General features: G+C 38.1%; 1 protein-coding gene across 1 annotated transcript in view; it reads right to left on the reverse strand.

Annotated features, from left to right (window-relative positions):
• Positions 1–12,490, reverse strand: part of LOC124137805 (zinc finger MIZ domain-containing protein 1-like) — a 423,984-nt gene that overhangs the window by 293,990 nt on the left and 117,504 nt on the right. The window contains exon 4 of the mRNA XM_046504266.2: positions 6,153–6,212. The gene's annotated coding sequence lies outside the window, so the exon portion shown is untranslated. The remainder of the gene's footprint in view (positions 1–6,152; positions 6,213–12,490) is intronic.

Raw genomic sequence — 12,490 nt, forward strand, 5'->3', positions numbered from 1 at the left:
ATCACCCAATCACAGACCCAAAAGACACAACATAGACACACTGTTCAATTGCATCCAATAATTACTTATTTAATATTTTGTTAGGCAAAGAGATTAGTAACTGAAAATGACTTCACAGATCTGAAAATAGCTTTCTGGAAAACAGGTAGACCCATGTAGAGCCCCAGACAAAGACTTGATGAAAAGAAACATTCCATACCACGATATCTGTGACAGATCCATGTTCAGGGTGTTCTGTGTTAGCCCCGGAACTGGTATAATTATCACTAAGTCATCTCGCATTACTACTTAATTGGCCAGGCACCCTATAGAAATAAATCACCAAGAACTCAGGTCTGTACTGCAGCCTGAGAAGCCGGAAAGGTCAGAGGTCACGAGTGGAATAAACATTTGAAAACATTTCAAAATAACAATGCTAAATTTACATTCACTGTACACCGCTAAACTAGATGCCCACAGGATCTTTACTTGTAGATGGATACATGTACATTCAGATTATTATAAGTTGTCGATAGAAACAATTAAGTTCTTGTTCTTGCATCAAAAAGTCCAAAAATATTCTTTACATAAAAAAATTAATGATTTCAGAATGCAATTATAATTCAAAAACAATGTCAGATTAATGTTCATGTTGAAAGAAAACAATTAAACACTGTCAATCAATCCAAATTGACATTTCACAAATATATCATATTCAATAAAAAAATAATTTGAAGGTTTGAAATGTCGAATTTAAATGTTTGAATTAAAATGATCATAAAAAGTTAATGCACAAAAAATAAGAACATATTAAGAAAATCATATTTGTATTCAACATAAACTTCTTCAAAATTCGGTAAATGTGTCATTCAGAATGCACAAAATGTTCACAAGCTTTTGTATGCAAAGCATTCCTGTCCTAAATATATTCCGCCAAACAAATAGCTGGCCAAGAAGGTCAGTATATTCAGGGAAAAGAAAACCTAATTCTCGGAGTAGACAGTTTGTATCTTTAAGCAGCAAATTCCATTTCATTTTTTTTAGATTCCACAAATGAACCTGTACCAAAAGCAATTACAGCGTTTCTCTCTGCTGGGACCTACTTAAACACCACATATCACTCATAGATGATGCTTGCCAGCTTTTTCTGTTAGTTGCATGAAGTGGCAGTTTCAAGCAACAAACAATAACGTGATACCTCATATTACACAAAACCCGGAACATTCTCCATTACCAATTAGAACAAAAAGGCAGCTCATTGATTCATAATATAGTAAACCGCCAACAGGAAAAGAAAAAAAATCCAATCCAACTCAAATGAAACCACTGGCAGAAATTTGAGGGTTATAAGAGTTGCAGGAACCTTGTTTGTGTGACTAAGATATTTGTCATTTAACTGTGGTTTGTTCATAAAGTGTCTCATTCATAAAACATACATACCATGGACCACCATCTGTGTCAGGATACATCTGTTTTTACATATGCTACTGATATTTTATGATCAGCACTCAAACTTGATTAACACTTTGCTTCAAAAAGCAAGCTTGGATATTGTTCTGAACCACATCACTTTTGCCATGATGACAAAATTACCCAACAAGGATTTGAATATAAGATTTCTATATTTTGTATTGGAATGATTTTGGAGTCACTCACAAATTATAATATTATTAAGCATAGAAACAGTCCTCTCATATCACTTAACATCTGATTCAGACTGCCTCCGTGGTCCAGTGGTAGAGCGTTCACCCGGAGAGCTGAAGGTCCGGGGTTCAATTCCCGGTCGCTTCATTCCAAAAGAGGTTAAAAGATGGTACTTGTTGTTACCCTGTCTGGTGCTCGGCTTTAAGGGGCTAAAACAAGGACTGGTCGGCTCGGGGTCAGTATACTGTGTCTGAGTGGGGTATTCATGTTAAACTGCGGCATGGTATCTCAGTGAGCTAGCACTAAAAATCGGCATCAGTCCGGACTGGTACAAGCAGCCACACCCACATGTGCAAGCATGTCGCTATATAAGTGCAATAATCTTGGACGCCACGTTAAATCCAATTTCACCTCATCTCACTAACATCTGATTCTAACAAATTGAAACTTAATATTTAGTGTAACAGCATTAGCACCATGTCAGAAACAATCAAGGTTCCAGATCACACTGGAAGTATTAAGCATGGATACAGTAATGGCAAAACATAATCCAATCTCTTTGGTACCTAAAACAATCGCATCTGTTGACCGCCATAAATGTATATCTTGATCTTTGATCTTACTTTTTTTTATCATGATTTACTTGCCAATAAATGCTTTCGTGTGTTCAATACCATGGACAGATTAAATCAACAAGCCATGATCAGACGGCCCTGGGTCATTAGAACAACCTCTACCCGTCACAGTTAACAAAGCAGACTTTCAACAAGACTTTATTTTCCAAACAATACTAAAGTTATCGTGAGATCAAAGTTGGCATGGGAGAAGTCTACCTGTCTCTTTCATCAATCCTTCATTGCTAGAGCACTGCTAACATCTGTAACGATCATTAAGCTACACGCTAAGCGCAACATTACATATATTTCACAACCTACGCTGATAGCAGAACAGCCCCTACAAACTGGCGCTATTTACAACTCCGCCAGTGTGGTATGGCTGGTGAAGGGGAGGTAACTCTTGTTATCATTATGTGGGTTCGGGTGAGTGACAGGCTGAAAATGACAACTACAGCATGTTGGTTGTTTTTACTGGCCTTCTGATGGATGATTATATCCAATCTTCTCCTGCAAACCATCACATGACCCCAGACAACAGCTGAGGCTCTAGATGAGAGAGCCTTGGCGATGAAGATTTATGTTGATGTGAGATTTTCTTTTATCATTTATGTCTTTGCAATTTAGCATCATATTGAACTTGAAGGTGTCAATAAAAGTAGTCATCCTACGTCATTTCATCAGCAGTTTGGGTGTCGGCTTTGTGTTACAAAAACACAGGGTTTTATATACAGTGATTACTGGAATAAATTACTTCGTCAGGCGAAGCATGCTTGATCAAGTTGTTGTTGTACTGTTGACGTCTGCCGATGGGTTTTCCTCCATTGCTTATACCGTATTCGACGTAATAAGCGCCCACTGCGATATTTGCTGATATATTGACTAGTTAACAATCCCAATAAGCACCCCTTCTGATTGATCAATGTACACAAGACTTATTTATTGGTGTATTATACGCACTCATGTGTTATATGCACCCTTAATTATGGGCAATTAAATTCTAGAAAATATATCTGTCGTGTATAATACGCACAGACTTTTCTTTTGTATCATTCAGGCTGTCAGCATAAACCAAGAAATTAACAATCTTTCACCAAATCTTTTTCACCAAAATTATATTATAATAAGAGCCCCCTATTTCTAATTTTGAGAGCGCCCTGGGCGCTTATTACGTCAAATACGGTAGAGGCCATGTGATAATTTAGGTGTTCCAGCAGTGCATATTTATATTGTTGACATGTCACCACAATAATTGTTTACCTGTTGCAGAATAATAGAAAACATTATAGTAATTGAAGTTGCACCACAATAAAACAACTTATAAATAAATGTTAACTCAGTTGCCAAGTAGTGAGTTTTGTTCCATATAAACTTGACTGCACAAAGATAATTTATGTTATCTACATGCTTATCAAGTCTAATGGCAAAACTCTCTATACTATGTGAGTCTGTGATCACTGCATAGTGATATGGATAACAATGGAATGAGAAGATATATTAATTATATCAATGTTCCCCGTAAAGACAGACTGGAAGCTCCATTTACCTAGTGTCCAGCACATCCAATTCTAATGGTGCAACTGTACACAACTTTAACAACCACATACACTCACACATATCTCCCTTTCATATGTGCAACCTGCACTCACAGATATCTCCCTTTCATATGTGCAACATGCACTCACATATATCTCCCTTTTATATGTGCAACATGAACTAACATATATCTCCCTTTTATATGTGCAACATGCACTCACATATATCTCCCTTTGTAAGTGCAACCTGCACTCACATATATCTCCCTTTTATATGTGCAACATGCACTCACATATATCTCCCTTTATAAGTGCAACCTGCACTCACACATATCTCCCTTTTATATGTGCAACATGCACTCACATATATCTCCCTTTATAAGTGCAACCTGCACTCACATATATCTCCCTTTTATATGTGCAACATGCACTCACATATATCTCCCTTTATAAGTGCAACCTGCACTCACATATATCTCCCTTTTATATGTGCAACTTGCACTCACATATATCTCCCTTTTATAAGTGCAACCTGCACTCACACATATCTCCCTTTTATATGTGCAACATGCACTCACATATATCTCCCTTTCATATGTGCAACATGCACTCACATATATCTCCCTTTTATAAGTGCAACATGCACTCACATATATCTCCCTTTTTCTTGAGACCAACAACGGTTACCCGGGTGGGGTCAGGTAATAAAAGGGGTGGGTACCCGGGTAGGGTCGGGTAATAAAGAGTCAGTACCCGGGAAGTAAATCTGAGCTCGTCCCAGCCCTAGTGCAACCTGTACACTCATACATCTCCTTTGCATTTTCGAGAATAATCTTTTGACAAAAGTTGTCAATTTCTTACAAAAAAACACTTCAGAAGGAAAGTCTACAAAGGAATTTTCCCCAAATTCCTTCTATATATATATACTGCCAACAATTCTGTGTGTTTCACAAATCTCTTCTGTGCCTCCCACCCATAACATATGTCTGTGCCATGTTCAGGTGTACATTTTAATGACTGTATCGCCTCGCCCACTGCACAAGTACAAAGTAACATTGTCTGTGTCACTTGTCACTGTCAACAAAATTAAAATTTGACTACATCTTGGCCATGTATTCTCAGCTATAGTCAAGTCTTTCGTTACAGCCCTTGCTCAAGCCTAGCCACTGCCTCAGGCAGTACATGGTCAATGATAGGTTTATATGGGTCACTCTTCTGTGTTGACCTAGCATAAAACTGTTACACTACATGACTCACTATATAACAATTATGCCACATGGCTCTGTGTAGACCTGGCATGTAACAATTATGCTATGGGACTCTGTGTTGACCTGGCATATAACAATTATACTTCATGGCTCCGTGTTGACCTGGCATGTAACAATTATATTACATGACTCTCTGTGTAGACCTTGCATGTAACATTTATACTACATGGCTCTGTGTTGACCTGGCATATAACAATTATACTTCATGGCTCTGTGTTGACCTGGCATGTAACAATTATACTTCATGGCTCTGTGTTGACCTGGCGTATAACATTTATATTACATGACTCTCTGTGTAGACCTTGCATGTAACATTTATACTACATGGCTCTGTGTTGACCTGGCATATAACAATTATACTTCATGGCTCTGTGTTGACCTGGCATGTAACAATTAAACTTCATGGCTCTGTGTTGACCTGGCGTATAACATTTATATTACATGGCTCTGCCTTGACCTGGCTCTGTGTTGACCTGGCGTATAACAAATATACTACATGGCTCTGTGTAGTCTGCTATCCTGATAAAACTAAATTGGGCTGAGGACAAGCAAAAATCCAATGATGGTAGTTCTCGTGACTTGTAGCAATCTAGGCCGATAATTTGTAACAAATTCTCAATGCTTCAATTTTGCTACAAATTGGAACTGAATAAAACTGACAGAAAATGTAAACATAGCAGACATTTTTTGTCTAGTTCAAGTAGGACTAGCTACAAACTATGAAGATTGGTGACACTGGTGCTGTGGACTTGTCTAAAAAAAATATTTTTCAAAGGAATTTAAAGGAGGCGCTACTTTGACTTGTTAACCTGCAGGGCATCATTTGCTGGCCTAGCAGTCATAACACAATGTGTATGCAGGTGAGCTACAATTTATACAACATCCAAATGTCAACAATTTCCTAAACAAAAGAGGGGCATGAGCTTCGACACAATGAATGACGAAATCGGCCACCCTTGATGCCAGCTTCAGATGTCCTGACCTGCCATGTATTTGTTCCAGGAGTTATTCAAAGGATGCCCTTATCTGCTGAGGCAGCTGCAATTAAGAGCGATACTATTTCCGCCTTACCATGATATATGAAGCAAGGGAAGGAGCTACAAAAAACTCACCTCAGAAGTCTGGCAGAAACATTTCACACTTGTCTTGCTAATTTCTTCAGCAATGTCTTGCTGAAATAAAAAGGACAACATGATAATACCCATCTGTTGTGTGAGCTGGAATAAGGAATGTTTGTTAAGTCAATGCTTAGAATTCTTTACTCTGGATGAGTCTGGATGGAGAGCGGAACAATTTATTGCACATTTAATTGTAAAAATGATTTTGTTGTTTGGTAAAGGTAAATCACCAGCAAAAACTCTCTGTTCTGGGATGGTATGCATGCAGTTAAGTGTAAACATCAACTTGTTGCAGACAATCTATCAGTAGTAAAACTCTTTTACCATGTGACTGGCTCACCGACAAGTTCGATAGTGTCAAACATTCACCTAGTAAGGTCTCACTTAACATACACATATAAATGAATGCTGACCTCAACCTTGACCTTTGACTAATCTTGACCATAACCTTTTCAAAGCAGGGACCGGTCTTAGAGAGAGTGAATGAGTATGGTTTTACGCCGCTTTTAGCAATATTCCAGCAAGATCAAGGCGGGGGACACCAGAAATGGTCTTCACACATTGTACCCATGTCGGGAATCGAAACCCGGGTCTTCGGCGTGACTAGCGAACACTTTAACCACTATTAAAACATTTTGGGAAAGAGTAACCAGAGGCTTTTAAGGGACCTTTGACCTTGTCATGACATGTGACAAAAGAATTCCCTAGTGCCATTTGGTCCATGGAAGAATAATTTCTAATGTCATAATCTTTGTGTAACTTAAGACATTAGAAAAATCTGCAGCAGCAGAAGCAGTCAAGTTACTACAAAAACTTAAATCAGTTCCATCTGATGGGCTGCAAATGAATATCGGCATGCTTAGGCCCACCAACCAGAGAGCTCAATGTCCCTTACCTCATTGATGTAGACAATATTACTTGACATCTTCAATCTAGAAAGGCAGCCAAAACATGTGACCTACAGCTATAGTTTTATCAAACTACATTTAAAAGGTCCCTATAGACACAATATATATCCATTTCAGGTATATTATGACGAGTGGAATTAGATCTTTAAAGGAAAAAAGTAATTCAAATTTGAATCCAAGATGGCCCCCAAACCATATGGCCTATAAATATAATTTTAGCAAACTAACTTAAAGTCTACAGTCATTACATCTACAAAGTTCAGCACAATATGACCAGTTATTCTGAAGATAATAAAAGGTGAAAAGCCAATTCAATTTGAAATTTGTCTTGAAACACTCAAAATACTATTTTGTATTAAATATCAAAATATTAGTTATCATTGTTAATAAGTCTAACTAAGAATACTACCTCTATTACTTCAGTGCCATAAATTCTGTATTTTTGCTGCAACCACACCAAAATCAAATCTTCAGATTTTCAACAGAAGTCCTCTTCACTGTCTACTATACACAACTAGTTGTTCCCGCAATAGCACAAGAGGCCATACAGTGTGCAAAGGCCGGAAAAACCTCAATTCTTTCCAAAACATGTAACCACTAGAGGAAGATGATTGTGGAGGTGGTTGGGAGTAATCCTGATGTAATAGAGGTCTTATTCTCAGAATTATTTACAAGGATATCGATGGTTTTGATCATTCTTGCGAATCCTCTAACTCCATTACATCGTTGCCAGAGTATACCAGAGATACAGGTGGGTTCTGCCTCTAGTACACTGCCTGTATAGTTGACAGCAATCCTATAAACCTCTTGTGATTCTATTTTGTATAACCGCTTCAAATGATAATTACTATAATTATTTTGAAATCACCTCTCGAGGACTTGAAATCAAGTAGCTGGAATGACTCAGTCCAGTATGTGATACCTTCACTTGAATTATCAATATATTTGCTGATATTCAATAAATGATGTCTTTAGTTCTATTCTATTCTAACTCCAGTCTATCACTCTTCTGGATATGACTTCACTTCCGGTCTATGAGTCACTTCCGGTCTTACTTCTGTTCCTATCTTGACGTCATCTTCCACTCAGAATCTAGTGATCCATGAAAAGGTGTACAACCTTCTCTTGTTGTTGCCGATTTTGTATTCTCTGTGGCCTTTGTAAAGTCTTTGTTGGAATGTGTCTTACAGGAGATGAAAAGGCGTTAACATTGGCAATAAGTATCAGTAGCTGCCAGATAAAATTTGATAACACATATGGTACAAAGGAGGCAATCAGCATGGTCATCGGAAGGTGCCAACGTGGGAATGGTGTAGTGTCTATTGTCCAAGGGACAGGTAGCAGTGGATTTGTTCTGAGCCACGAAGTCTGGTAGAGAGTGTAATGTCCTGCGCTCGAGGCGCTAGCAGACAAAGATGGTCTGGGATCAACTTAAAACATTCCCCCTTGCAGCCTCTTGGCCGGGGGGTTCTTCTGAGCCTGTAAGGCCTGAGCCTTCTTTAACTGATAACTCATAACTGATACATGGGAAGTAAGTATGACCTCCATGGACGCCTTCTACTGAGCAAAAAGTTTCTCAAAGGTGCTAATTGGAAAACCAGAAGCTGGGTCAAACCTACAAATTGTTGGGGAAGTAGGAGCCAATGCATCAGGCAAGAACATGATGGCTTTGACTTTCTTCGTAGCAGCCTCCTTACGCTTGGCTTAAGAGAAGGAAGCATCTAGCTTCGAGCACACCGTCTTGGAAAGGTGAGTGCAGAGCTTGCAAGGGACTCCTCGGCACATGGGTCAACTCTGCACTTCCAGCAGAAATTATGCGGGTCCTCATGAAATGTCCATACTTCTGACACGTGGGGGCGGGGACAGACAACACCAACAACAGATGAAAAAACACTAATTATCAACCCCAGAAATACTCACGTAATTGCAGGAACAGTTGTGTGTAATTGACAATTACAGCCAAAATACAGGATTTAGGGCAATGATGTAATAGAGGTGAGAATTATATTGAATGGTTCATGAGTCATGCTGCAGAAACAACCCTACCCCCAGCTGAACTCACTTGTTGCTTTAGGAATTCCAAAAAATAAAACTTAAAGAAATTTCTAAAGCGTAAAAGGTAATGGTTATAACTTCCTGATGTGTGTACAAAGCTTCAAGAAGAAAATTTTAAAAGGTTAATGTAAGAGTCATGATCCAGAAACATCCCTTCCCCTATTTGAATCCAAGTCCCACTCGTGTGCCTAATGCACACACAAAAATAAAACTTACCGTATTCGACGTAATAAGCGCCCGGGGCGCTCTCAAAATTAGAAATAGGAGGCTCTTATCAGAACATAATTTTGGTGAGACAAAAACAGAGTTGAAAAATTGTAAATTTTGTAGTTGATGCTGACAGCCTGAAATGATACAAAAGAAAAGTATGAGCGTATCATACATGACAGATATATTTTCCCGAATTTCATTGCCCATAATTAGGGGGGCATATAACACATGAGTGCGTATTATACACGAATACATAAGTCTTGTGTACATTGATCAATCGGAAGGGGTGCTAATTGGGATGGTTCACCAGCCAATATATTAGCAAATATCTCCGCGGGCGCTTATTAGAGCAGGGCGCTTATTATGTCGAATACGGTAATGACATTTATGAACAGCAAACGGCACAATTATAAACATGTTAATAAACAGTTTTTGAGCCATGCTACTTCCCCTTTCAATGTTTGTTTGGGTGGAGGTTAATGATATGATGTGGATCTATAGAGCAAACACTCTTCTGTGTTCACAATAAACCACTTGTCAACAGAGACCAGAATACCTTGCTGTTGATGTATTGTGGTCAAAAAGAAAGTCACACCTCAAATTTTCCTTTCCTTTTCTCTTGAGTACAGAACAAAAAACAACTTCAAACAAATAATTCTATTTAGGTCTTGTTTAAGCTGAATTAAAAATACCAGAACACTTTACATTTTTAAAAGAACAAAAAAGAATTAACAAGAGTCATCAGGAGATGACATATCCCCCTGTCTGATGCTATTCTGAAATGAAGTTTGGCTTCTTATACCCAACTTCATTGCCATTGGATAACTTCAGTTCAGTGAAGAATATATACAATAATGTTGTTCAGTATTTTTCAAAATTCCAAATCATCAAAAGGCACCCGTTCACCACTAGACTGATCTGTATAGCAAGTTTCATCTGGAAATATTCAACAGTATTGGAGTTCTGCACTGGAAACAGAAAACAACTTACTCTCATCATGAAAAATCATGAAAACAAAACAAAATAAAAAGAACAAGGGCAAAAGTGAGTGTGGCTCACTAATACCCCCGACCTGCCTAGTGTGTCAGTAGTTTCAAATTAAATAGCTAGGATAGGGTTAGGTTTTGAAAAGTTAATTTAAAAAAATGGAAAATTAATAAAAACAATTTGTTTTGTTTTTTCTTCTTCTTTTGACTGCACCCCTCCATATGACACAGATTATATGTCCTAAGTTTGAGATGAATCCACTGAATAGTTTAAGAGAAATCGTGCGGCCAAGTTTTCGGATGGACGGAACCTTGGTATAATAAAAATCCCAAATCATCAAAAGGCACCAGTTCCCCATGCAGCCAAAGGACCAAACCACCAGCCTTACGCTCTCCGGGCAGTTAGTCTCTCCACATAATCATGGAAGAACAATGAACAACGAAGTGTGGTTTATTTTGCGATAAAACATTTAAAACATTTAAAACATTGTTCTATCATGATGACATTTATGGAGATTCGAAACATGCACATGCAACTTGATGACAGCGTATATTGGACGACGTTAGAGGGGAGTGTCTAGTGAGTCGTTCCCCATAGATGTAGCTGGGCAACGCAAATAAACGCAGGAAGAAATGACAATCGTCATTGGGAGAAAAATACAGGTAATCAACGTGAGGATTGTGAGAATATGTGGGAAATACCCATCTGTGCATAAAATTGACATGTCCGACATTGCCGAGGTCGGATTCTATTGAGGGAGTCATTATCATTTAAATATGGGTAAATATTTTTAAAGCTTGTACATTTCATCATCATCCTTAAAGAGGCTGTACATAATGTTGATATCTCATATAAGAAATTAACGACTCGTGGTCGTTGTTTATAGCACAATGAAACACTGCAGGGAGAATAAACCACTTGGGTACGATCAACAACTCCCACTCATTGTTTATTTCTTAAATAAAGACGTACGGCTCAAACCGTTCAGAATAAACTGTGTCCACAAAACAATTCTAAATGTTCAATTTCCAACTGACATACATTGAAAAAAAAACATTGGATCGATGCTCATGTTGTCAATCACTGGATTGTCTGGTCCAGACTCGATTATTTACAGACCGCCGTCATATAGGTGAGTGCGGCGTTAAACAAACAACAAACAAAATCCCAGACATACATGACATTCAAATACTAACAAAGCATCCAGCTTCCGTTTCAATTCAAATTAGTACAAAGAATGCTCTACCAAAACATTAAAACATCGTCCAGCAATTGACAAGAAGACACCCTGTTTCTTGATTCATGTAGCATAAATATACACCTGACCACCACCTTTTTCAAACTTCCAAAAAATCACAAACTATCTTCTTGCTCATTATGTTTATTAAAGAATGTTGTCTGTTTGACCTTCAAGACACAGATGGACTTCTGTGAAGACGATGTGTTCAGTCTCCCAATCAATAAGGTGAGTGGCGAAAACCATGGAGAGTGCCTGGAGCCCCGAGTCCTTGTTTGCAAAGGAAAGTGTTTCAAGTCGCAAACGATCCCTATGACCTGAGATGTTGTATATACAGCTAAAAACAGTTCTATTGTCTTATGTTTTTAAGAAGCATCCCTCTGAAATGGCTTAAACGATGTAAACAGATAAGTGTGGTTTGTTGTTATTAATCCCCCGAAGATGCTATTTTCTCCAACGATTGATATTAATGAGGAGTATGCCTTTTTCTACTTCGGTGCAAAGAAGGTTGACATTGCAAAGCTTTCAGTACATGCCAAGTACAACTGAAGAAGTGTATCTGGAAAACTGATTGCTTTCTAAATCCTAACGCTCTGCAGCAGACAATTCATTGATTTCCAGTCATTAGAATTAACTGTTTGGTTAGTGTTTTCTCAGCATGGTAATTGTACACGTATGTGGCATTCTGTTCACATGAGTAAACTTTTATACAACTTACAAAGAGAAAGTTGAAGAGATTCACTGACATTTCTGACAGTGATTATCAATATCAATATCTGATATTTAGAACTACAATTAATAAATAGAGGCATATGCACTTGCAATATCTTCATCAATATTGAATGTGAGTCAAATGCTTTTGCCCACTGCAATCGGCAATAATCAAACCGTTTCATGACAGCCTAAAACATTACAATCTGGGCCAAGCAACAAGT

The sequence above is a fragment of the Haliotis rufescens genome, unplaced genomic scaffold (genome assembly GCF_023055435.1).
Source record: "Haliotis rufescens isolate VD_foot unplaced genomic scaffold, xgHalRufe1.0.p SCAF_20, whole genome shotgun sequence".
Taxonomy (NCBI): Eukaryota; Metazoa; Mollusca; class Gastropoda; order Lepetellida; family Haliotidae; genus Haliotis; species Haliotis rufescens.